The 1,048-nt window shown below is 45.1% G+C and overlaps 1 non-coding gene across 1 annotated transcript; it reads left to right on the top strand.

The window, feature by feature from the left end:
• Nucleotides 1–582: 582 nt before the first annotated feature.
• Nucleotides 583–689, top strand: LOC141709584 (small nucleolar RNA R71). Its single transcript, XR_012570151.1, has one exon. It is a non-coding gene; the product is annotated as a small nucleolar RNA R71 (small nucleolar RNA).
• Nucleotides 690–1,048: the final 359 nt, after the last annotated feature.

The following is a 1,048-nucleotide window of genomic DNA, read 5'->3' as shown; positions in this document are numbered from 1 at the left end:
CTAGTAGGTACAGCTATACTTCCCTGTTGAGGATATGATTGCCTTGTAGCATACTGCTGTGGTTGCTGGAATCCAGGTGGGTTAAACTGTTTACTCACTCCTTGCTGATATGGTGGCTGAATAGCATTCTGATTATTCCCCCAGCTGAAATTTGGATGATTTCTGTTGTTAGGATGATAGGTCGCTGGCACAGGCTGCTGTTGTCGCTGATAATTATTCACATACTGAACAGATTCGTTGACAAGAGAACACTGATCCGTAGTATGAGAACCTGCACAAAGCTCACAAACCATAGCTATTTGATTAACTCCATACGTAGCCAGAGAATCTACCTTCATTGATAGCGCTTGGAGCTGGGCTGCAATAGCGGTGGCTGCATCAACTTCCAGAATACCTGCTACCTTGCCTGACGTCATCCTCTGAGTTGGGTTTTGATGCTCATTTGCAGCCATCGTCTCTATAAGATTATACACCTCAGTATAGCTTTTAGCCCATAAGGCGCCTCCAGCTGCTGCATCGAGCATGGGCCGAGATTGGGCCCCCAAACCATTATAGAAACCAGTGATCACCATCCAATCCGGCATTCCATGATGTGGACATTTTCTCAACATTTCCTTGTAGCGTTCCCAAGCCTCGCACATAGATTCTGTAGGTTGCTGCGCAAACTGAGTAAGAGCACTCCTCATAGCAGCAGTCTTTGCCATCAGATAAAACTTCACCAGAAACTTTTGCTCAAGATCTTGCCACGTAGTAATGGACCCAGCTGGTTCAGAATGTAACCAGTCTTTAGCCTTGTCCCTCAGTGAGAATGGGAAAAGCCTCAACTTGATAGTCTCATCAGTCACGCCATTATACTTAAAAGTGCTGCAGATCTCGACAAAATTCCTTATGTGCATGTTGGGGTCTTCAGTTGCCGCTCCTCCAAAAGAAACAGAATTCTGCACCATCTGAATAGTGTCCGGCTTGATTTCAAAGGTGTTAGCTTGAATAGCCGGATGAAGGATGCTTGACTGAATGTCATCAATATTAGGCCGAGAAAAATCCATAA

This window comes from Apium graveolens, chromosome 2, assembly GCF_009905375.1.
Source record: "Apium graveolens cultivar Ventura chromosome 2, ASM990537v1, whole genome shotgun sequence".
Lineage (NCBI taxonomy): Eukaryota > Viridiplantae > Streptophyta > Magnoliopsida > Apiales > Apiaceae > Apium > Apium graveolens.
The sequence above is the reverse complement of the archived record's forward strand: the minus strand, read 5'-3'. Positions and strand labels throughout refer to the sequence as shown.